This window comes from Sminthopsis crassicaudata, chromosome 6, assembly GCF_048593235.1.
Source record: "Sminthopsis crassicaudata isolate SCR6 chromosome 6, ASM4859323v1, whole genome shotgun sequence".
Lineage (NCBI taxonomy): Eukaryota > Metazoa > Chordata > Mammalia > Dasyuromorphia > Dasyuridae > Sminthopsis > Sminthopsis crassicaudata.
The window spans coordinates 46,208,966-46,235,169 of NC_133622.1; the positions used below are offsets into that span (position 1 = coordinate 46,208,966).

The 26,204-nt window shown below is 33.1% G+C and overlaps 1 protein-coding gene across 17 annotated transcripts in view; it reads left to right on the forward strand.

Annotated features, from left to right (window-relative positions):
* Window positions 1-26,204, forward strand: part of ADGRL3 (adhesion G protein-coupled receptor L3) — a 1,041,133-nt gene that overhangs the window by 58,772 nt on the left and 956,157 nt on the right. The window contains exon 1 of one of the 17 annotated variants that reach the window (XM_074272783.1): window positions 5,924-10,151. The exons of the other annotated variants lie outside the window; for them this stretch is intronic. The gene's annotated coding sequence lies outside the window, so the exon portion shown is untranslated. Of the gene's footprint in view, window positions 1-5,923; window positions 10,152-26,204 lie in introns of those variants that run through there. 17 annotated transcript variants of the gene reach the window in all.

Below are 26,204 nucleotides of genomic sequence, written 5' to 3' on the forward strand. Positions count from 1 at the left end.
AGCATCTAGGCAAAATCTTTAATGGATTTAAAATTAGCTATCTTATATTTGTCTAAAATGCTCTTTATTCTTTGAGGCACAAACCAATTTTTCTTTCCGCAGCACATCTAATCAATTTCAAAGTGAAGAAAAATAAAGCCTGAGCCAGTTTTGAAAATTATTCCTCCTTGAAATGTTCTGAGTGCTGGAATTTATTTTACAGTTCCAGCTAAGGAGGCTTCTGGACTGAAAAGAAGGGAATGAATAGTGTCTAAATCTGCTTTAGGAGAGAGGTTGTTTATCGAGCTACACCTCATTTTGTTTTATCTGTCATTGCGTAAATAATAGGTAGATTTTCTTGGTTGGCTGTACTGTACGTGCGCGGCATATAGCTTAGTCAACCAACTGGAGCAGTTCTGATTCTTTTCCAAGATATCTTTTTCCCAGTAAACTATTTTCCCTACCCCAAAACATGAGCTAAAAAGAATGATCAAGTCTGGATATTCATGTTTTCAGTGACTACCTTTTTTATTTTTAAATTTAACTTCTAAATGAAGTGTAAGGCCATTGGCAATATTAAATAGGAATTATAGAGAAATGGAATGTTAGGGATAAATGGACTTTTAGACATATTCTACTTATGTTCAGCTGCATTCTTTTTCTAGCTATGAGAGCAGTGAATTGTCATAAGGCCTTATGGGCCATTAAATGAAAGAATCACATTAGGCAGTAAACTGTTTTCATGAAGAGGCTACATCTACTATTTTCTTTGCTGGTGGTATATATGCCACATTATAAGTGCCCCACGGTGGATGCTCAACAAGTGTCTCTGACTGATTTAAGTATTTCTTCTCAACAGCTGGGTGCTGAACTAAATACAAATCTCTGAGTGCAAAGCAGCCAGGTGACATTGATATTGATATATTTTTGTCATGTTTTCCTTTTGGAAAGTATGGATATATTGAAGAGGGACAAAAATTAGCTATCCATTACTTATGATTGTGTGTCCAATAGGCAGTCTATGGACTAGTATATATTATTTTTTTTATTTTTAAAGTCTATTTAATCGAGATATGTATGTTATTAATCACTGTTCCTGATTGTTGCAAATATCTCAAATATTGGATAGGTGGGAAATCTGTTACCCACTACTGATCTGAATGTTTTAGGTCATAGAATTTTAGAATGAGAACGTACACTAAATATTATCTAGTTTAATACCCACACTCAGCAGATGAGAAAGCTGAGGTTTGGAGAAGTTAAATTACTTTACAAAGACAGGGTTGGTATCTGGACTTTTTTACCTTTGTCTCCTCACCCTAGATCAATACTCTTTCTGTTATCTGCTACTTTGCTTGAGTGTTCTTTCTTGCAGGACTGAGGCATTACTAACTGCCATTTGCATTTTACCAAACTGCATCTCTTCATTTTCATTAATATCAGGAAACTCCAGGAGACTGTCTAAAATATATTACCCTCTTTACAGTATAGAATAAAATCATTTTCACTAACCAACCATTTAATGTTGATAGTTACTGACAGTTATTTTTATTTATTGCATTGGAAAATTACAAAGAATTACAAAGCATTTATTGTTATAACACTGAAAAATTTACTAAATACTTTCCATGTAACATCTTCATTTGATTCTTACAATATTCCTCTAATGTCATCTAAAAATGTCATCATCCCAAGTTTGCTGATGAGGAAACAAAGACCGAGGAAGTTTAAATAACAACCATGGTAAGCCAACTAGTAAGTTTTGAAGGTAGGATTAAAATTTAGGTTGTTAAATTTAAAATTGAATTTTTTCCCAATGTCCTATATTAATTATTGAAGTGTTCTGAAGAAATAATCCTTTAGTAACTAATGATTATGACTAAATTATATAGTATTTTATTTTAAGGGAAATTTTTCAAAATATGAAAGTTGTATTTTTCTTCATTTTAGTCTGAAAAATTATGTATAGATGAAATCTTGTTAATTTGAAAATAAGAAATGTTTGATTGAGGTCCAAAGAGAAGCTCAGGTAGGGCTATGTTTTCATTTTTCAGAGGTGGCTAAGTATTTTGCCTAAGGACACACACCTACTACACAATTGTATTGAATTATGATTCCACACCCTCTGACTCAACACAATTCTCCCTATTCTACTTTGCTGACTATTTGAACCATCCATATATCAAAGAGACTATAGATCAGATGATTCAGATGATCATTCATCTGCACTTTCTCATATTAGATAGTTCTTATCCGTGATTTACAAATATTTTCCTGTTAGGATTACTAAGTGAGAACTGAGGTTGTCTGGATAGTGACAAGGTGAGAATTCAGGTTTTCTGGACAATTACAAGGTGAGAACTCAGGTTGACTTGATAGAGGGGGCAAGCTCATTGGCTGGGGTGGTTCTTCCCAGAAGCCCTTGCATTATCCCACACCCATTCTCTGGGAGGATAAAAGAGACAGCACTGGGCGCAGAGAGCAGATCGGCCTGGAGAAGGATAAGAGCTGGAGGAGATTCAGAGCCAGGATTCAAGAAGAAAGACTCTGCATTGCATCAGGCTTGATGGGGCTCTCTGCAGGAAGGGAAGTCACTTCTAAGGACAAGAGTTAACAGCAACTGCCTGGAGACAACGGTTCACTACAGGAAGAAGAATCTGTCTGAAAGATTTGAGTAGACACAGCAGATCTCTTCCCAGAGAGCGATCCGGCAGCTTCTGGAGACGACAGCTCGCAACATTTTCCAAAGAGGATCTAATCAACATGTGGGAGAGCTTCCTCTCAATTTTTGTATGTTTCATGGATACTAATGCAACTAGCAAGTATTCATCTGTTATCCCTCGTTCTTATGATGTGACTAGCTCCATTCTTCTTATCATACATTTATTGATATTATTTTTGATTCTTTTTGTGCAACATCACTAGAAGTATATTATATGCTTTGGAGATAGTTATGTTCTAAGATTTACAACAACAAAGGGTCAGAAGGAGGATGGCTTTAAAAATATTTTACTCTAGTAGGAGTATGGTGTGGTAAAAAGAATTCCACAATTTCCCAAATGTTCAGCCTGATTTCTGCCTTTTCTTCCATTCTGGGCCCAAATAATTATCCATTTGTAGTACTAATAATATGCGTGCATATTACACGTGTGTAAATATTTGCCCAAATTTTAACAAGTAGTAAGATGAACGGTCCATTAGCTAGTTCATTGAGTTGTGTTTGTATGCTGACTTTGCATAACTTTGTCTCTTTCAAATCCAATTCATCCTCTGATATCATTAGTTCTCTTTGAAAATAAAGGACAAACAACAGCATTAATAATATATATGAATGTGCATATTAATAGATATTACATATGCATGTACCATAATGCACAATGTTACACATTATAGATATATGGACATATGTATAATTTATATGTATATATGTGTATGTGTATATTCATATACAAATGAAAACACATAACTCTATGAATTATACTAACTCAAGAGACTGTCGGATAATATGTCAGTGAAACATTAGGCATTTTTCAAATACTTGGATTTTCCTATATGGATTCTTAGGCCACTTTACTTTGGATAATCATGCCCCTTTTAAAGAAACTTTGCAGTATTCGGATGGTGATACAATCAGCACAATGTCATCTATAAACAGAAGCATTTGAAGGACTTCATCCTCTTAATTCTATCTTCTACTAGACCCATAGGAGACATCAACCATGCCTTTAAGTAACACTTTGGCAAAGAAAGATGTCTTCCCAGTTTATGTATCATTTGATGTCAAATCAAAGAGTCATACATATAGTTGGAAATATGTGTGTGTGTGTTTGTATGTATATGTATATATATACATATATATGTATATATATATATATATATATATATATATATATATATATATAAGCTTGCATTTATTGAGGAATCTTGTATGACATTAATATATGGACAGGAAACTTCTTGTAAGAGAAGAAATTTAAAATTACTTTTTGCTCAAAAGAGGCAATTTTTAAAATTAACAAATAGCAAACCCAATGATATTGTGCATTCTTTTCCCCTTTCAGCCAATTTGGTTAATCTAATGATGTAGTGGGGCTTGGGGATAATTGTAATAGTAGCAGCAGCTTTTATATATATATATATATATATATATATATACACACATATATGTATATTTATATATATATATACACATACACATACACACACACACACACACACACACACACACACACACATATATATATATATATATATATATATATATATATATATATATATATATATATAATAATGTATATAAGTATGAAGCCTCTCCATGTTTTTACAAGTGAAGGAATCAAGTCAGATCAATTGTGGAGGATCATTTGTGAAATATTGCCTGTTTCTTAACAGATATCCTCAGATAAATATATAGATCATTCTCCTAAAGATTTTAGTATAGAGACAAGTATCACTGTTGGGTATAGTAATCACAAAAAAATTTCATTTTTTGTCATTGCTTACCCTGATCTATATGTATCAACTTTGATGCTTAACATTCAACATATATATACACACATACATATATACAGCTATTATATAAACACATTCAATTTTACAAATTTGAAATATTAAGCATCATAATTTATGTGTGTATCTACACATAAACTTTTAGATGTTGGTTTATTATATATGTATATCTATATGCATTTATCTCTAGACATAATTATGTGTGTCATTATACACACACACACACACACACACAAGTGTTTTCATGAGTGTATGGAGATAATGCATAATCTTTTAGGCAGAGGTGGAGCCAGTTCCTACCAGTATAAATATTTATACTTTGGAAACTGTCAAATGCTACAAATTAGGGCTTTATATATAATTTTGTTGATTTCTATATTTAAGAAAATAAGAGAAAAATATTAATACTATTTACAGGTTAAATTTTAAAATGGCATACATACTCACCCCTCATTTCCTAACTGCTTTTTAAAATATTTACCAAAATGTCATACCTTATGAAAAGCATCAAGGGGCATTCTGAATCTAATGTGAGCCTAATTCTATTTTTCTCACCCCACCCCCTTGTTTCTTTCTCTCTCTCTGTGTCTCTCTCTGTGTCTCTGTGTGTGTGTGTCTCTGTCTCTGTCTCTGTCTCTGTCTCTGTCTCTGTCTCTCTCTCTCTCTCTCTCTGTCTCTCTCTCTCTCTCTCTCTCTCTCTCTCTCTCTCTCTCTCTCTCTCTCTCTCTCTCTCTCTCTCTTTTTTCCCCTCCCTCCCCCTCTCTCCCTCCCTCCTTCCTTTCCCCCCCTCAATTCAGAAGATTTAAAACTAGAAGATAATTTAGGTCTCATCAAGAATGGATATTTTAACCTGGAATCCTTTAATACTTTTACTTTTAAAAATATGTTGATGAATATATTTAATATAATAATATGACTTTCTTTGTAACTTTATGAATTAAAGCATGTTAGTTCATATGCTTTACTAGGCTGTTAAAATGGTCCATGACCCAAAACAGATTTAGAACTCTTCATCTATAATAACCCCTCACTTTATAGATAATTATCAGAAGGCACATTTTCTCAAATCAGCAAACACTATAATTATACCGCATTCATCTTTACTTTATTATTACTTTCATTTCCATTACTGTTCTTTATATTGTTTTCCTGCTGCTGCTCCCCTTTTTCTCTGACATCGCAAAAAATCTTGCCAGGAATTTTTGGTCAAAATAATGTTAATAATTGTTTTATAGATTTCTTTTTTCTCTTGACTCTTTAAAAAAAGAATATCTTTCATGTACAGCTGTATACTTTTAAAAATTTCATTCTAATAATACTTATGCCTTTTTAGCAACACTTCTACCTTTAGAATGAAGTAACAAATTTTTATTTTACTCAAAGTTTAAGTTTCTGTAGAAAAATGGTAAAATAGTTCTTTCAACTATAAAGAAATTATTTTCAGATTTCTATTAAAACTAATTAAGCTGTGCAATACAATTACTGTGAAAGTAGATACTCATAATTTTTATTTCTAAAATTAATTGGAATTTAAGTATGTTAGTCTTAAGTGACAGTGGCTAAATATATTACTATGACTTTAAGGAAAGCTATATTTGTAGTTTAAAATTAATATTTAGGGGGCAGCTCAGTGGCTGTGTATAGAACACCTGCCCTGAAGTCAGGAGGACCAGAGTTCAAATTGGTCTCAGATACTCAACACTTCCTAGCTGTGTGACCCTGGGCAAGTCACTTAACCTCAATTACCCAACAAACTTTTTAAAATAATAATATTTATATACTTATTTAATTTTAGATTTTTGTTTGATTTATTTTAGATAAGAGAACTCATACAGTTTTTGTAAAGAGAAATGCCTATAGCTAGATTTATTAATATAATCCTTTTAGCCATCCAGATTCACATTCTCCAAATCACCCTCAATTCTACCTTTTTTTTTCTTTCAACTCTCATCATATCCATTCACTTGCTAAGAACAATTGCAACAACCTCTGAGCTGATCTTTTGGCTTGCCTTACCCTTACCCAGTTCATTCTTACTACTATCAAATTTATGTGATCTAATGATTATACTTTCCCATCACAAATCTTTAGTTGTTCCTTTTTGCCTCTAGGATAAAACTGAGGGCTTTCTCAGTCACAATCTAACCTCCCTTACCATGCTTCTTGTTCAGTCTTTCAGTAATATCCTATTTTTGATTACCCCATAAACCATAGCATGCTATTCTGCTATATCCTAAAGTCTGTAAACTTATTTCCATTGCTTCCGTAACAGTATCTATCCGTTTCATCCTCTGCCATCCTCTTTTCCTTTTGCCTTCAGTATTTCTGAACATCAGGATCTTTTCTAATGAGTTCTTTCTTCTCATTATGGGGGCTAAAATATTTAAGATTTAGGTTCAGTATTCAGTGAGTACCCTGAATTAGTTTACGTAGTGACTGATTTGACTTCCTTGCTACACAACAGATTCTTTAAGTCTTCTTCAGCACCCTAATTCAAAACCATCAATTCTGCATCTCCCACTTTTCTTCATAGTCCAACTCTCACAGTAGTTCATTGGCAGGGATGGGATAATCATAGTTTTGCTTATATGGACCTTTGTTAGCAAGGTGATAATTCTCTTTTTTTAAAGTATGCTCTCAGATTTGCCATAACTTTCCTTCCAGGGAGCAAATGTCTTTAAATTTAATGGCTATACAAAATCTCACAGTGCTTCCATTTCTTTTTTCACTTTTTGCCAGGAAGTGATGAGACTAGTGGATATGATCTTAGGTTTTGTTTTTTTTTATTTGTTTGTGTGTGTGTGTGTGTGTGTGTGTGTGTGTATTAAGCTTCAAGTCAACTTTTTTTCTCTCTCATCTTTCATTTTTATCAAAAGGCTTCTTAATTCGTCTTCACTTTCCGCCATCAAAGTTGGATTATTTACATATATGAGATTGTTGATATTTCTCCCAGAAACCTTAATTCTTGACTTCTGATTTGTCTAGCCTGGCATTTCATGTGATATACTCTGTATATAAATTAAATAAATAAGGTGACAATACACATCCTTGTCCTACTCCTTTTCCAATCTTAAACCAATTGATTGTTCAATGTTTGGTTCTCACTGTTGCTTTTTGACCCACATATATGTTTCTCTGGAGACAAATAAGATGATCTGGTATTTTGGTCTCTTTAGCAGTGGTCCTCAAACTTTTTAAACAGGGGGCCAGTTCACTGTCCCTCAGACTGTGGGAGGTCCTGACTAGAGTAAAAACAAAAGCTCACACTCTGTCTCCACCCCTCAGCCCATTTGCCATAATCTGGCGGGCTGCATAAACATCCTCGGCTGCACATCTGGTCTGCGGGCCATAGTTTGAAAGCTCCTGCTTTAAGGACTTGCTGCATTTTATTGTGATTCATATAGTCAAAGCCTTTAATGAGTCAATGAAGCAAAAATAATTTGTTTTCTTTTTTTTCTGGAATTTCCTTACTTTTTCCATAATCCGATGAAAGTTGGCAATTTGGTCTCTAGTTCCTCTGTTTCTTTGAAAAACTAATCTGTACTTCTGGTAATTCTTAGATCTCAAATTGCTGAAGCCTAGCTTCCAGTATAACTTTGTTAACATGTGAAATGAGCACAGTTTGGTAATTTAAACTTTTTTGGCATTGCTCTACTTTGGGATTGCGTTAAAATGATCTTTTGCAAAATCCAGTGGTGATTGTTGAGTTTCCCAAATTTGCTAATATATTGAGTGCAGAACTTTAACAGCATCATTTTTTATTTTATTTATTTTTAGGATTTTAAAGGGCTCAGCTGGAGTTGTTACCTTCATTAGCCTTTTTGTGAACAAGGCCCACTTTTCTTCCTTTTCCATGATGTTTGCCTCTAGATCAGTAACTACACCTTATGTTAATATCTTTCTTGTATAATTCTTCCATATGTTGTTGATACCTCTCCTTAATTTCTTGTTAAGCCCCTAACATTTTTGTCTTTTATTATGTGTATTTTTTGCATGAAACATTCCCTAGGTTTATCTAATTTTTCTGAGGACATCTCTTGAGAAAGAAATATCTTTGCAAAGAAAACCCCAGGGATAATATTAAAACAATAAATGAAGCCCCTCAGATTGGAAGATGTCCAAAACTCTAATAGGAAAGAGCAGAGGACAACTGAACCAAAGCCAAAAGGAAGCTCAGCTATGTATATGTCTGTGATGAAAGGAAAGACTGATGTTATAAAGATCAATATTTCATAGGAAACTGAAATGTAAGATCTGTGAACCAAGGGAGACTGAATGTGGTCAGAAAGGATATGGAAAGAGTAAAAAAAAATCCACATCTTGGATGTCTGAATGTAAATGGACAGAGATGGATGAATTGAATTCAGGTGATTAAATATAAAAATATAAAATATAGTACTATGAGCAAATATCCCTTAGAAGAAATTAAGTCATTAAAAGTGTGAGAAATATAGTAATGGGTTATAATCTCAAAAATGGTAAAATGAAATCTATTCAAATCCAAGGTAAACCATTCACCATCATAGTAATACAAGTCTGTGTTCCAACCATTGATTCAGAAAAAGCCAGTATTGATTAGTTCTGTGAAGAGTTAAACCATCTTTTAAAAGTAGCATCTCCTCATCCCCCAAAAAACCATTCACATTCATTTCATAAGGGACTGGAATGCTAAAAAATGGAAATTAAAAAAAAACACCCTGGAATAATAGACAAATTTGGCTTTGGAGTACAAAATGAAACAGGGCCGAGACTTAGAGAGCTAAGTCAAGATTGATGCTGGTTCTAGTAAGCTTTTCACAACCCTTTAAAAGATGGCTCAATGCATGGACATCACCAGATGGTCAATACAGAAATCAGATTGATTATATGCTTTGCAGCTGAAGGTGGAACTGCTCTATATAGTCAGCTAGAACAAGACTCGGAGATAATTATGGCTCAGATCATGAAATTCCTATTGCAAAATTCAGACTTAAATTGAACAATAGAAAAAATGGCCAGACCATATAAGTATGATCTAAATAACATCCCTTATGAATATGAAGCAGAAATGAAAAATAGATTTAAGGGATTAGATTTGGTACATAAAGTGCCTGAAGAACTACAGACTGAGTTTCATAATACTGTAGAGAAGGCAGCAGCAACAACAGTAAAATTTCAAATGAAAAGAAGAGCAAGAAAGTAAAATGGCTGTCTGATGAGGCTTTATAAATAGTGGAGGAAAGAAGGAAAGTGAACGTGAAAAATATATTGCACTGACTGCTAAATTCCAGGGATTCGGAAGAGGAGATAAGAGTTTCTTAAATAAGCAATACAAAGAAATAGGGAAAAATCATAGAAAAAGAAAAACTTCACTTAGTTCAAATGATTACCCTTCACACAGGACTCTTTAACTCAGTCCTTGAATTTTGTTTTCCATTACTTGGCCTCTTTAGTTTGCAAAAGCTGTCTCCCATTCCTTAATATAATTCTTCTTCATCTCTACCAGGTAGCCCTTCTGAGGTTAAGCCTTACCTGATCTTCACAGCTGTTAGTGCTTTCTCCTTTCTTTAATTATCTTGACTGTCCACAAGGTGTATCCCCCAAGTAACCTGCTTGCTCCTGAAGGATAACTTGTTTTGTTTCTTGTTTCCTTGGTGCCTATCATAAAGCTTCTGATATAATTGGTGAGTAATTAACATAGAATTCAATTGAATTCAACACAAATAATTTCAAATGTTCCATGAATATGACACATAGAAAAATATTTTCAGTTGCTTTCTTTTGTTAGAAAATAAGCCTTGGGGGTCCTCCTATGGACCATTTACACTTTGTAGCAGAGTTTATGTTTAAAAAAAGGCAAACACATAATCAGCCTTGAAACAGTGTTTCAGTAAGCTGGGAAAAGTTCTAACAGCTATAAACCAGTTTTCATCTATTCTGTATTCTCATTGATAGTTTTGCTGAAGGCTCAATGATAATTATAAGTCTACAGCTTCAATCTTAGTTTTATGAGCTCTTTCTTTTATCATTTTCAATCTTAAAAAAAGATTTTACCTTGTTTTTTTAAATATGATTTATATAGTTTCTAGAAATTTGGTGAAGTCATCCGGATCTTTCACTTTCCCATTTTTATCTTACAAGAGAAGAAAGGGTGTCAGCTCTGCTAGTGTTTTATAGTAATGATAACTCACATTTATATAGTGCTTTCAGGTTCCCTCTAAACAACCCTGTGAGGTAAGTAGTGCAAGTGATATTATCCCCAAGAGTGCTGATTGTAAATCCTTTTAAACCCATATAAAAGGCAATGGTCATTCATACAATATAAGATCTCCTTCTACTAGGCTTACTGAACCTCTTTTTTAACCAAAAGATTTGCAAAATTAAATATATTTTTTGCAAAATTTGTTGAATAAGTCTGAAGTAGGAAGGAACAAAGAAATCATTGTTTCTAATACTTGAATGCTCGAGGAATGGATGCTTTTTAACTTCTCACCATGTATAGATGCATCTCAGATTCAAACATCTCATTAATTTGTCTAAACTAGTTCTGCTAATGTGTTGGGGGAAAAAAAGTCACACTGCCATGCTGACATTACAGTTTTAAAAAATGCTGGAAAAGCTTAAAGTTTAAGAGTATCTTTTTTTTTTCCCCCCTTAGGTGTTCAGTTTAAATAGCCCTCCTCATCTAAGTTATTTTTTAGGAAGCCAGAGATAATAGCTTACTGGGACTAATGACCCTACACTAAGCCTATTGTGTGCTAGAAAGGAAGCTGATTTACATGAAAATTACTACCCTCCCGCTACATTACAGATTCTGTTACTTAACTTTTACTCATGATGACCTCATAGGAAAACTATGTGGTTTAGGAAGTACCCATACCACTTTTCTTTCCCTTCAAAAGGTTACCCATTGAATAGATCTTCACAGAAGCTCTGCCTATCTATTCTTGATGTCTGCCTCCTACTGTAGGAAATAAATGATTATGGAGTTAAACTGTAGCTGCATTTTCCCTAGTTACTTGCTTCCAAACAAAGAGTGGTTATGTGAATAAAGCTCTTGATGAGTATGTAAATCACTGGGCCATGGGGCTAGAATCTCCAAGCATACCTGTGCCCATGGGCAGGTGCCTGTATGTAATCTTTTCCAGATGTTTTACTGAAGGAAACTATTGAAAATTGGGGGAGAGGGGAGGGAAAGGGGGAGAGGCTTGGAAGTTTCCTAGCTTTTTAGTTTTTAACCTTCTGGAGCTTTGCAGATCCAGCAAAGTCATGTCAGTGCTGAAGTCTTATGACTAGACCTCTTCTGTTGGTCTGATACTGTGTTTTCCCTCTACTCAGCATTTATCAGTTTGTAATTTGCTTTTGTATTTGTGCTATGAATAGCACATGAGTTATCCTCCTGTTTGACTGTGTCAGATCTCTAGGGGGTTGACTCGATTATCTATTGGAGGCATGTAACCCGAGTTCTTCTGTGGTATGAGTGGAGTTTAGTTCCTCATTAGTTGGGGGAAAGTAGAGGGAAGTGTTTGAATCACGGATTCAGCTCCTAGGAGGATCCTCGTCTGATTCCCAAATAAGCTAGGGAATAAATTCCACTAAAGAATCACCTTGGGCATTCATTAAAAGCTTCTGCATATGTCCCTGGGGAAGGGGGGAGGCCAAGAGAGAGCTGGGGGGAGCAGTCTGTGTCACACATGCAATTTTGTTTATGTATCTATTCAATTTCAGTTATATTTTGTATGTATATTATATGTATATTATATATCTTTATACATATATTATATTTATATTATATATCTTTATATGTATATTATATTTATATTACATATTTTTATACGTATATTATATTTATATTATACACACATGCATATAGCTTTGTTTGAGCATCCATTAAACCAGTGGCTTTGTTTTGCTTCATTATCAACCACCACTTGCTTTATGAAATGCTAAGTTTACTTACACTATTATGTGTGTGGTAATGAAAATTAAATTCAGAAGCTTCAAAATCATCCTTATTTTTTTAATAGTCTTTATTTACCAGATATATGCATGGGTAATTTTACAGCATTGACAATTGCTAAACCCTTTGTTCCAATTTTTCCCCTCCTACCCCCCCCAGATGGCAGGTTTACCAATACATGTTACATATGTTAAAGTATAAATTAAATACAATATATGTATACATGTCCAAACAGTTGTTTTGCTGTACAAAAAGAATCAGACTTTGAAATAGTGTACAAGTAGCCTGTGAAGGAAATCCAAAATGCAGGCGGACAAAATTAGAGGGATTGGGAATTCTATGTAGTGGTTCATAGTCATCTCCCAGAGTTCTTTCGCTGGGTGTAGCTGGTTCCATTCATTACTGCTCTATTGGAGCTGATTTGGTTCATCTCATTGTTGGAGAGGGCCACGTCCATCAGAATTGATCATCATATAGTATTGTCGTTGAAGTATACAACTAAAAGCACCCTTATTTTAATGTCTATTTGCTAGGGTTATGTTGTGTCCCCTCTGATTTCTTTTCCAGATTTAAAGTTTATAGTTCTATGATCCTGTTTCATTTTAGAAATTAAGTCTTCATTATGTTTATTTTACCTTAATTTTACATGTATATAATCTTTAGTGAACATTCTGGGGAAACTACTATGTAGTATTGTCAAAATTAATAGAGTATAAAATAGATTGACCCTTCTTATTCTCTTGCTACTTAGTTCTTTAAAAAATCTTTGGATACCCCTTATTTATAATGGTTATAGTACTCACAAAAAATGTGCTCAAAAATTCTCTAAGAAGTTAATAAACCAGCAGCATCTTATCTCATTGTACTCAAATAGTATTTATCAGATAATGTTGAAAATTTGGAAATGTTGATCATTCTGAATGTCATCATTTAATATCCTGCAGATCATGATATCTTTGCTATAGAATAAAATTTATGATTCTCCATCCAGAGCAACATAAAAATTATCTCATTAAAAGATTATATTACCTACAGGTAGGAAGAAATATCCTACCTCCTCTGAATATAATATGGTATAAGTCCAGTGTATTGTTATTGGTGATTAGCATGTAACCTTATTGTTGTAATGAGATAATTAGGAATGGCATTTTCTGAGCAAAAATTTTCTTATAATACCTTGACCAGCTTTTAACTATTATTTGGATCAAAAACTTCCTTTGATTCTTCATGGATCTGTGATGTTACAGTGGTAAAAATGTGAGCTTCTTGAAATCAAGAAATGTCTTACATGTATATTTATATTACCAGTACCTGCAACCTAATGGATTCTCAATCTGCCTTTATTACTTGCCTTTTAGAATTATTATGTCCAAGAAATTCATTACATTAGGACTAAGCAGGTCACTAGTGGCCTTTCTTTAACTTAAATAAGCTTTTCTAAGGTCACTGATATACAGTTTGTGACTGGGCCTGAATTACTATATACTTTTAATTCTTTATTTATGCAGTAAAAATTTTTGCGTGAAAAATGAAAAAAACATATAGGTGTTAGATTTATATATCAATAAAGATAGACATTTAGAAGGTTACTTATACTTTCCATTATATAGTTTGCCAATATAATGTCAAAACATACAGAAGAAAGCTGAAAAATTCAACTTATCAACTGCATATTTTGTTTTCCTAGCACTACATACTTGGATATATGAAAAACAAATCCTGGCACTCTGTGTTTTATTGCTTAAAGATTTAAATAACATTTAAAAATATGTTTGAATAGTTTGGCATTGGACATAGGTGCAACTATTGTATAGACTTTAACTGAGATTTAGAGATAAAGCTGAAAGTATCTTTGCGTAAAGTGAGAATAATAAATTTTACCAAAAAACAAACAAACAAACAAACAAAAACAGTTTGCCTGCTTATTGGTTCCCCAATTAAAAGACAAATCACTGGAAAGAAGAATAGTGTGTATGTGTGTGTCTGTCTAACCTGGAATATTCACATTTTTTCACGATAAAAATTTCCTAGGTGAAGATAGAGTGCTGAGCCTGAAGTCAGAAAAATATGATTTCAAATCTGGTTTCCAACACTTATTAGCTTCCAACACTTACTAGCTTTGTGATCCTGAAAAAGTCATTTAACTTCTAACTTAATTCACTGAAGAAAGTAGTTCAAGTTTCCTTGCCAAGAAAATCCTGTGGACCATACTGATTATAAAGAGTGGAACAGGACTGAATGTCTGAACAACTGCACAGATGATCTTATTGTGGTTGGATGGAGAGTTTAGGTGTATCAAAGTCAGGAAGCAAGTTTGTTAAGACTTTATCAGTGATTCATAGGAATACCTTCGTTTTGTCACCGTGCCTATGTTAAAAGCTTTTTCAGATCTCTAGCAATTAATCAGCAAGCATTTAAGTGTCTGCTACCTGCCAAGCATTGAGGTAGGACCCTTCACAGCTTGAAATCTGCTGGCATAGCATTCAGAGATCTAGGGACACTTCACTGCCAAATCAAGGTATTGTAAAAAGCTTTTAGTTTTAAAAACAGGGAGAGAGAGGAAGACAGATTATGCATTATACCATAAAAATTGCAATACAAAAGATTATCAGTAATTGAGGATACTGAAAATATCTTCACAAGAGACCTTTTCCTCAACCCCTTTCCCCTCAGAAAGTGTAACACTTTTTATCTTTATCTATTTTACTCATTACTTCAAAGGGACTGAAATGACACTCTCATTAGGTCCATTATTGATCTATCTTTGTTTCTTCACCAGTCAAGGATAAAAACAAACCATTAATTAACTGCCTACTATGTGTCTTATGTACTCTGGGTAGCATAGGCACAAATATCTTTACTGCCAGATGACAATAATAATATCTGTAATATACATTTTACATTGTTATTGTAAAGCTCAAATGATATAATGTATGTAAATCATAAAGTACTATATAAATGCCAGTTATTTTTAAATGATAAACTACTTAGCAAAATGATAAAATGTTCCAAAAATCTTAAATTAGGGTTAAAAATACTCATGGACATATTTTCTGCAGTGTAGTCTGATAGAAATAGAAATAATGTATAAGAAGTTAGAGACTACATCATAAAAATAAGTAACTGCAGTGGGATTCAGGAAATGTATAGGGTTGTTTAGTATAAATTGGATTTGATGATAAAAATTCCCCTTAGTTGTGGAAAGGTATCTTATGAATATATTTTACTTCATTTTTGTATTTTGTATCTAACTGCCTTGTTCTCTGAAGAAAAAGCTGGTGTTGATTAGCATTCAGGCTCTTTAATCCTTAAGCCGGATCTCTGACATAAATTGTAAAGCCATGGTTATTATTTAGTTACAATTCAATTGTAAAAGAACTCTCCATATCTGAAAACATCCTGCTTCTTTCTCTATCTTCCTTATACTTTATTTGACAAGAAGAGTAAACATTTCTGCATTTTTTCCTGTTTGGGCAGAGTGCGTGGATTTTCTTCAGTGTGGTGCCAGAAAAAAAGAAAAAGAAAAAGCTTTAAATGATACGTGACGTGCCTCTAGTCACCTACTGAGATGCTCACAGCAAAGTGGTTAGTTCTCTGTTATTGTGTCATTTGATGGATATAACTTCAAAACCATAGCCACTCTGCTCCTCAAAGAAATGAGAAAAGGCCAAATGCTAGTGAGAGATGAGGGCTACAAGAAATAGCAACTCTACTGGAAACCTGAAGCTGCTGGGAAATGGCACACAGGCCACAAAGGTTCATGCTTGTGCATAAACTAAGTTATAGTTACTTACCCATTTAGTGAGCATATTCTCATTCATTACAGATTAATTATTTGTTCCAAAAATATGAAAGGACTCCATTTTATGAGAATAGTCAGTATTTTGGGACATCACAAAACAGGGCACTGATCCGGGGATGGCATTGAAGTGGAAAAAGAAAATGAAGATCTTGAGGAAGTGTTTGTAATGACCTATACATAAACACATACCATGGCCAATATAGATAGCTGCTGCTCCATAAATAATTGTAGTTGCTTGCTAACTTTGATTTTATTCAGTCTAAAACCAAGAATTGCTCCACAGATAATTGTTGACAGTTGCAGACGCTCATTTCATTCAATTAAGCTGGTAACCTTTTTAGGGAACTGTTTGGGACAAAGCCAGGAATTCCAGTCAATTGAATTCTAGAACTGAATTATAATTGTCTTCGTATAGAAATAACTAAACTATAGTTTGTGGCAGTGATAACTGCTTTTTGTGTTTTAGTTTTTTAAATCTCTCTCTACAGTTTTAAGTACCCAAGTGGACAGAAAAGAGAAATTACATCCTCAAGATGAGTATTTGCTTAACTTGATTGTAAATGGGAAAGACTGGAAAGATTTTGCACACACACACACACACACACACACACACACACACACACACAAAGTTAACAGAAGTCTGAAGCCATTGTTGCAAGGAAATATGCCTAGAAGAAAAATCTCTTGTGATCTTTACCTAGTTTGAAAAGCTTCAAAGACTAGCCCAGGTAGTGAACTATATACTAACTAAGGCTTGAGAGGCTCATCCCCAGAGGATTGATTTGTTTTTGGACAAAGTCTGTAATCTTTCTTCTTAGTCTTTATTAATAGAGGATCACCCTCATGGATGCGAACAGATATTGGGAGAAGTATTGAAGGAGATAGCTGTTATATATACATGCTAAAGGTAAGAGAATAAGAGACTATTTTCAAGATACATTCAATTTGAAGGAAAATCCTGGTTAGTGCAATGGATTATATCCTAGAGTTCCAACTTCACTCAAACATGCTCCCCAATTGAACATTTTATGTATGAAGGAATGGGGATGTGATATTTGACCTATGGTATTCCAAGTGTGATTTTGTTGTTTTTCTTTTAGGTAAAACTTATGGACAAATAATATGAGATGATTTTAAATGCTTCTTTTTATACACATATCCTTTAGAATGACTTATTGATGGAGAAAAGGTCAGATGTTTAATTTTCCTCCCTGCCAACGTTAGATTTATTCAACTGTATGGGAGTAGACTGAATACCCAAGTCAGTTTTAGTAAGACTCCTTAAAAAAAAAAAAAAAACTTTTGTTAGTCATAGTGGAAAAGATACTGGATGTTGTGGATAGATCAATATATATCCTATACTCTTTGGAAAATGGAACTTAAAGCATATGCCCAATTTACAGTGACTCAAGAGGGTCTTTGTGAGACTTAGGTTGACTTTTCAGGTTGGATCAGATCTACAGGTATGGAAATTACAATCAATAAAAGGAAAAAATTATAAATCCTGTAAATTATATTCTAGCAGTTTTCATTCATTGACTTTACCTTCCTCATGCTGACATTTTGAAAACAATATGCTTTATCTCAAAAGAGGTTTTATAATTCATCCTACTAGTTATTACTTTTTTTTTCTTTTCCTCTGAATCAGAGGATGCTAACTGGTTGACTCTTCAAGGGAACAAAAAACAACAAATAACAACAAAAAACATGTCATTTAAAAAGTTCATTTCTAGGAATCTGATGAACCAACCACAAATATAAAGCCTACTAAATTATATGCCTTCATTTTACACAGAACAGAGCTTTTAAAAGTATATCTATCTCTACCTCACAGGATCATGTTTGATAAAATCACACACAATTTAAAATTAATCATATGTAACTGATTTTTCAAAGAGTGGACAGTGCAAGGGTGGAGGGAGAAGCTGTAAATGAAGCACTGGAGAAATCCAAAGAAAAGAACTGTACTTAAATCTGGAAAGTTAAACATGTTTCTCTATGTTTCTCTAATATGTTGTTCCTTTTACAATTCAGTAGCTGTTATGCTTTTCATCATTCTGAATGGATCAAAGTTAGAAATGATAGTGGCAAAGAGGTGCCATTGGGTATAGGATATTCAACAAAAAACTCTCAAGACCCAAATCACATTTTATAACAAAAGGAAACAGCTATTTGAGGCTGTCAGCCAATGTTTAACCATTGTCCTTTTACGTAATTTTTTTTCTTTTTGGGGGTATGTTGAAGAGAGGGGGATATGAAGAGATGAGGATAGTGGGTAGGAATTGAGCAAAAAGACTTAATTGGAATATAAATCAAAATACAGAGGTTTTGAAACAAGGTAGTCTGCATAAAAATGTATAACTAAAAGTGCTGAATGTAACTGACTTTTTGTATAAAGGCAATATAATATGCCAAAGGGTCAGTCAGCTTCCAGTAAATGAGAGACCCTGACACACAGTAAATTGATGTGAAAAATTAGTTTTAATCTAAGATTTCTGACCTTCACAACAATTTTCTTAAAAGTTGAATGAGATTAATTATAAAAGAAATTCTCTGTAGCATTTGATTTCTGAATTTGTCTTTTCATTAGTCTTGTAATAAACATAAGCATATCAATTTGTGTATGTTTTAGGAGAATGTTCACTAGTGCTATGAATTAGATTTGGATTGTTGCTGGAGGTTTTATTTTATTTTATCATATTCATATTCTGAAATTTTAAATATACGAAGTTATTAGTTTTTAGCAATTTCATTTGCCCTGAGATTACCCTACAATTTATATTCTTGTCATTACTTAGGACATTTAAAGCAGATAGACTTCCTGTTGGGTTCTTATACAGAAACCCTTATTGCTTTTTCAAAAATCCAGCTGGTCTTTTCCCCCAAGAAAATGTTTTGCTTTCCAGATTTAAGTAAAGTTTCTTTCTTTGGATTTCTCCAGTGTTTCCTTTCCAGGTTCTCCCTCCACCCTTGCACTGCCCCCTCTTCGAAAAATCAGTTACATATGATTAATATTAAATTGTGTGTGATTTTTATCCTGCACGATCCTGTTCGGTAGAGGTAGATATACTTTTAAAAGCTCTGTTCTGTCTAAAATGAAGGCATATAATTTAGTAGGTTTTATATTTGTGGTGGGTTCTTCATCAGACTCCCAAAACTAAACTTTTTAAAATGACATTTTTCCTATGGGAAAATCACATTCATCCTAATTTTGTTTTGATTTACAGTACTGTTTCTGGAAACCTAATCCTTTATAACTTTAAACACTGCTTATATAAATGAATGCAATCACATTGGTTGCAATAATGAGGCTCTTGGTATACATTATTTCATAGAACAATATATTCATATATGGATATGATTTTTTTTTTGAGCTAGTAATTTTTTTCTGGTCTGTTAATTCAGAATTTAATCTCATAGAATTAAAAACATTTTGTATGAATGAACATAATCTGATCACCAAGAATCATTTATGTTTAAAATAAATATCACTTTCATCTAAATAAAATAATCTTGTGACTTCATTTGATATATCATAGGTGTCGTCACTTTCTAACAATAAACTTACTGAAATATAATATGAGATATTACAATGTCAGTTTTTCAGACTGTTATATAATGAAATTCATTCCTATTCCTAATGATTCTGTTTTAATTTGATTTTTATTAGTCTGCTTCCATCCATTCTTGTCCTTTGCTTAGTTTTGAAAGTAATAGAAAATGTCATTTCAATGACTATAGGAATAGTAAAATCTTTTCAATTGGTGTGGTAATTTTGGCAAATCAACAACTTTTAAAAATTATTTTTAAAGGTGAATCTGTCTTTAAAAGAGATTACTTTCCCAAACCAGTGTAGTTGTATTTTGAATTAAATTTATATAAAGGTATATATCTATATATATGTATATATATAGATAGATAGATAGATAGATATAGACATCTATATATATAGATATATATATAATGAATTACTTTTCAATTCTATTTTCATATATTTATTTTAGGGTTTTTTTGAAAATAAAATAATAAATTATCATAATGAATCATTGCTGTTATAGACTACTTCGACTGATGTATTTCTTATATTCTGTGAATGTGTACTGCTCAGGATGAATAGAGAAGGCTTCCACCTGCAAAAAAGATTTTCATGTTTTAACCAAATATAAATAGTACATACAGAGGATATACTATTATAACATTTACCCCATTGCTGGTCACAGAGAGAGATTTTCAAAACATTCAATGTCAGACCTGCAGTCAACTTTCCATTTTTTCCACCAACAGATTATCCCCAGGGAGTCTGGAAAGCTCGAAAGTGATTCAACCACGCTGTTGATTTTCTTATGTTCTATGTTGACTTTTCTACCTGTAAGAACTAAGGTCTGTATCCCTGAAGGATCTAGAAAAGATATTTAGTGGGAACTGATATTGCTGCTCAATAAATAAAAGTGTCTCTCTTCAAACCTGAATTTAAAAATGAAGGGAAAAATGAAAATACCTAATTATCTTTTAATTTTCTTCTTACCTATCTGCCCATGTAAAGTATATGTTAATATAGTTAAGTTAAAAAGGAAATTAGGGCCTCTTTAAGACTGGCCTTTAACTAAGTGAGTGATTGTATATGTGGAGAAAAGGGCATAAGTGAAGAAAAGATGAGGTACCCCTGCTCATGTCTTTACATTATACCTTCCATATTTTTAAAGAAGCTTTGAATGTCTAAGTCCAGAAGCAATGCAGATTATAACTCCCTAACAATAGCAAAAATAATGAATAGTTGCCTCTTCTAATTCGCCATATAAATTCACTACAAAGTTATAAAGCTTCTCCATACAAAGTCTTGTGATAGGTGTTGAGGGAGATAAAAGAAATAGTGATGAATAAAATATGGTTTCTTTTATTAAAGAGCTTTCTAGTAGATATCTTTGTAGCATAAAATGTTAGATATTAGAAATCACTTCATCTTATTTTCCATTTCACAAATAATGAGCTAATTCCATAGAGGTCCCAGGTCTTTGAATTTGGAGTCTAGTCCATTGCTATTTACCATGCTGTGTTTTATATTCCATACTATCCCTAAGGTCAGAAGCTCAGGGATGTCTTCATCTAAGTTGGACTTTGTGTATGTTTGTTCATGAATACTGACAATAAAAAGCCTTGATTATTTTTGACTGAATATGAATATGAATATTGTAGAACAAAAAGAAGAAAAAGTTGTTGTAGCTATTATTCAGTTGTGTCTCTCTTTGTGACATCATGGACCATAGCATGTCAATAATGTCCACAAAATTTTCTTGCCAAAATACTTAGTGTGAATTGTCATTATCCTTCTCCATTAAGGAGAACAAAGATTAAGTAATTTTTGCCCAGGGTCACACAGAAGTAAGTGTCTGAGGCCAGATTTGAACTTATCACTTCTTGATTCCAGGTCCAGCTTTCTATCCATCAGGCTACTTAGATGCCTTATACTTTTGTAACTGATTAACCTCAAAAGCAAAGTTTTGGATCACAGATCCAAAACCAGAAGACATCTGAGAGGCCATTTAGCCCAATTATTTTACAGTTGAAGAATCTAAGTTATTTCTCCACCTCCACTCCCAGGTGACACAAGTATGAAGTTTCCAAGGTAGCAACTCAATTTGGAATTGGCCTGTGGAAAATGAAATTTCTGCCATTGAACCAAATGGATATAAATATTATCAACTTTGTCTTACCGTGTTTGGAATTATCAAGGAGGCCAACACAGTGTTGGATCTTGTTTGGATTGAGAACTAATTGGTAAATGATTATTTGTCACTAGAAAATGTATCATAGTTACCTCTGGAATTATGCATGTGGTTCTGAATGCTGAAGATCAAAAAAAACATGAAGCTGGAGAAAACTCAGAAGAGAACAAATTAAATGATCAAATAGATGGAGGAATCCAGAATAGGAAAATACATTTTTGAAGCTATAATGTATCTATTTACTGACATCCAGCTTTTTTTTAGTATATGACAAATTCATCGCGTTAGTCCCAAAGCTCTCCCAATCTGAACTTTGTTTTATACCCTTATGTGTATTTTAAAAAGATGTTTCATCATATCCTCTTCTTTTTGGATATCATAATTAACAGCTTTCCTTCCTTTTTATCTCTTCTCAAAAAGACTCCAGTCTACAAGCCAACCAATCTCAAGGATTTTTCTTGTTACAAATGACCATACTCAAGCTGCTGTTGCATTTCTAAATCACTACCTCTCCAGCAAGAGGTCATCAGCAAGTGTCATTATTGGTCTTCTGGAGTTGTTGTTCATTGGTTTGATCAGAACTCAAGAAGAGATATTTAAAAATAGGATTCTCCAATGTGGAAAGTTAAAGTGGGTGGCAGCATATTTTAGAAATGTACTATAGGCTATAGATAGGCAGAACATGAAATTATTCACCAAGTATTGGATCAGGGAATACTTTTTAAGTTTAAAATGGAATTATTTGACAGATAAAAGGATGTACTACTTTGCATAGCACAAAATAAACTTATGCAACTTATAATGTGAGGAGGTGGTACTGGTTAAAAACGGAGAGGTTCAAGAAGATGACTTCACAGAAAATAATGGGTTATTTAAGAAAACCAAGGATGACCAAATTCATAATTAAAATGGAAGAAAATACCATGGAGAGGAAGACACAATGTGATTTTGTACTTCCACTGGAATTAGGTTTTGGCTGAATTTATCAGCGGTTTGTTTAGCATGAAGCAGATAGGTGGTACAGTGGAATTGGGAGAGTTCAAAACCAGCTTCAGACACTTACTGTGTAACCCTGGACAAACCACTTAATTAATCAGTTAAATGTGATTTCCATTCCTTCAGCTTTAAAATGAGCTGGAGAAGGAAACAGCAAACCACCCCAATATCTTTTCCAAGAAAAGCCTAAAAGGGGGGCACAACGAGTTGGACATGGCTGAATAACAATAGCAAGATTTAGTGTAATAGTTCTTGAGTTTAGATGATCGAGTAAGATAAGATAAGAGTTCACAAAATTCTATAAGGGAATGGGAATCTTATGATTAGTGACTCAGTATAATTGATGTTATGCTAATATTTTAATACAGCTTGTGTGCTGTTCACTCTGACTTTGAGTAGCCCATATTTTTACAGTGCTTGTGTTTTACTTAGTGGTAATTATTGATTGTTCATCCTCAATTACTTTTTAGTTACTTTTCACATAAAAAAGAACAAATTCTTCAACTCATCACTAAGGATAATCCTTTGTTAATCAAAGGATTTCATATGCATCATTATCCAAAAATGAATTTGAACATATTAATAATAGCTTAAATTTATATAGTGTTTTAATGTTTGCAAAGTATTTTTAATATATTCTCTTGTTTAATTCTCAAAAGAAATCTAGGAGGGAGATGTTGCATTATGTTTTTTATGGAAGAAGAAATTCACGCTCAGAATTGTTGTTATTTAGCCAGGTCATATACCTAGAAAGTATCTTTGATAGAATTTGAACTCAGATCTTCCTGACTCTAAGAAACTCCCTTTCCTGCAGAAAATTGTGGTACATAATAAAGCTTATACTCATTTTTTGGTATAAGAATTAATGTTAAATATCTCATACTGTGTTGAATAGCATTGATAATATTCAAAAATAAGATATTCTCCTTTTAGAGGAAGTATCGTTCATATTTTCAGCTTCATGTAAGACATTAAATGTACATAGCATCTATATATGGTATTTCCTCCTGATGAACTATTGACCAAAGTATTTTTTAAAGCTTCCTTCTTGATTTTCTTCAAAGTTCTTGCACATTAAAAAAACTGAGATGCTAATGTACGTTCTTGGAAATATATATTATATTAAACAAATATTAAATTTATATTATAATAAATTAAATGCATCATTTGCATTGGTCAACTCATTTTAAGGGTAAATGATCTTGCTCCTCTGGGAGGGAGGAACTATATTGCTAAAGAATTGAATACATTAACAGCTGTGGGACATTTATTTGGAGTGTACTGCAGGAAAAAAATGTGGAATTCTGCAAAGTATTTATTAATCAGTGCAGTGAAATTTTTATGAACCGAACAACAAATGATAGAATAGCCACAGTTCCTTAAGCATTCAGAGAGTTACTTGCTCAATTAAAAATTCTTGTTAAGTAGGACATAATGGATTCTTGTTGTTACTTTAGTATTTATTCAATAGAATGGATCAATACTTTTGGACCCAAGGGAGCTACACTGATAAGAGCAACTGTAGTAAGTCTCTCTGTTCTAAAGCTTTGGGCTGACAGGTGTACTGTTCTATGGCTAATTTTAATTAGGCTATCAAGGTGGGATCTCTTTTGTATTGCATGTGCTATTTAGATGCATTTTTAAAGGAAAAATGAGAACAATAGCTCTGATTTTGAGAAATTTAGCTATTATGTATGAGCACTCTTTGCAGAGCCCATTTGTTTTAAGTTTGAATAGAATAAATCTTTTCACTATAGACTGCAGATTCATTGTGTTAGATAGGCAGGAGAATGATCATCCTTCATTATAATGTTTAGTGTTTTTTTTACAAAGTTTTGTTTCAATCCACGTTTGAATTTAATGAAGTGAATTTGTGATTTTTCTCAAACTTGATATTAAATAATATTATGACAAAATTGGGTGGGAGGAGGAGGGCACTCTATCAGTATTTTTGAAATGTCATATAATCGATTGTTCATTTCATCAAGGAATAATATAACTTACAGAATAGACCATCAGATTCAAATATTTCTAAACTTGGATTGACTCCTCACTTTTTAAAAAACAAACCTTAGAAGTTGAGGGAAAATGCTTTTTCAGATTTTACTCAGACAAAAATTTATTGAGCTTAGTTAATATGATCATAGTGGAAAGAAAAATTTTCAAGTTGCCTTAAATAAACCATCCCTGAGCACAGATCTCCTGCACAATAACCCTGAGAAATAATTATCCACTCTTTGATTGAATATCTTCAATGATGAGGAATTATCTCCTGGAAAAGTATATTTTCAGAAGAACTATTTTATATCCTTTTTTCTCCCTAAAACCCAGACCTATGATTTTATTAGCAGAGGAAATACCCAGATAAGGAAACTCCCCTTTGTCAAAGCATATTAACAACTATTTTTCAACTACTGGAATACTGAGAAGTTAAAGTGACTTAAACTTATGCCTATAAAATAGACATATATATTCCACACATATGACACATATACATATATATCTATACATATATCTCAAACTTCTCTTTTAAATAACTTGTTTAAAAAAACATTTATTTTAATGTGTTCTGCATGTCTTTTTCTAAACCTAATTCAATTCTATTCTCTATTCCCCATTTGACTCATCTTGTCTTTCAGTGGTGTTCAGTAACTCGTTTTCCCCCCAAGATTAACTGTGAAAGTGACACATCCTTCATACTGAAGGTCGCCTTTCTCCTCCACTTCTGAATAGAGTGAAGGGTGGACTTTGGAGAGCTCCTCCCACATCTTCCATTTAAGGAGGAAGCCTAGTGCAATCGTCCATCATTTCCCAAAAGCATCATCCTTACCACTGCTCTTGCCCCCCACCATTTTCAGCTTTCAGCTTCTTTTATGTACTTTCTCCTCTCTTAGTTTGTGAGCTGTTTGTGGATAAGGACTCTTTTAAGCTTTCTTTGTATCTTCAGATGGCAAGTAAAAGATGCTTCTATGTATATGAAAATGAAAATTTTAGTACTTGCCCTCTCACTAGAAAAGTTGACATTTTCTGATGATAAATAAATAGTTTAGCAAAGCAGATTTTCACATTATCCGTATTTTTTTTTTAATCACATTTTGATTCTTGTCTATCACCTTTCTCTAAGAAGGTGAGTAATGTCCTTTATTGTGTTTCTGGAATCTTGGTTGGTCATTGTAGTGATCAGAACTTACGTATTTCAAAGTTTTCCCTTAACAGTGTTGTAGAATCATTTTACAATTTGTCCTGGTAGTTCTGC